Raw genomic sequence first — 703 nt, 5'->3', positions numbered from 1 at the left:
TGTGTGTGTGTGTGTGTGTGTGTGTGTGTGTGTGTGTGTGTGTGTGTGTGTGTGTGTGTGTGTGTGTGTGTGTATCACATGCGACACACAGTTAATAAAAAGGAGGAAATATTCAGATTCTGCTTGCTGCATAAAAAATGTGACTAAGTTACCCTTTATTTTCTGATAAATCATGTCTATAAGAGAAGGCGCCTTTTTTGTCTTAGCTGCACCGGTGTTAAAACTTGGTAGGATGCCTAGGATCAGCATCCTCAAGGATGGCAGCTAGACGCTGATAAATAAAGACTACTCAGAGTATAAGTCACCAGTGCATAGATGTTACTGCAAAGGAGCTGACTGTTGATCGAACCGAAACAGAACTCGAGGTCTACGTATGGATGTTTCGACCACACATACATAAGTATATTGTATTGATAGAGTTTTTACTAAAGAAGTGCGTCCGTTGCCTAATTGGAATGTTATCTGCTTATTCGTTGCTGATGTATAGTTAATGCACTGCCTATATACACTTCAAACTAGTTAACTATAATTTGTCTTGGAAGTGATGCGACTACTTCACACTGAGAGGTAGCAGAGTGGCGAAATGCGTATCTGTTGCCCTCGCGTTCACTTATGGTGGGAATTTCTTTTCTCCTTAGTCTAGAGTATATTGTGCTTTTTGTAACACTATAGCTCAAGAAAGGAAATTTTTGTGGGGGGGGGG

At 40.8% G+C, this 703-nt stretch overlaps 1 protein-coding gene across 1 annotated transcript in view; it reads right to left on the bottom strand.

Moving 5' to 3' along the window:
- Positions 1 to 703, bottom strand: part of LOC106869508 (uncharacterized) — a 526,190-nt gene that overhangs the window by 1,286 nt on the left and 524,201 nt on the right. The window lies entirely within an intron of this gene.

This window comes from Octopus bimaculoides, chromosome 1 (assembly GCF_001194135.2).
Source record: "Octopus bimaculoides isolate UCB-OBI-ISO-001 chromosome 1, ASM119413v2, whole genome shotgun sequence".
Taxonomy (NCBI): domain Eukaryota; kingdom Metazoa; phylum Mollusca; class Cephalopoda; order Octopoda; family Octopodidae; genus Octopus; species Octopus bimaculoides.
Note: the sequence above shows the minus strand (reverse complement) of the source record. Positions and strands in the feature narration are given on the sequence as shown.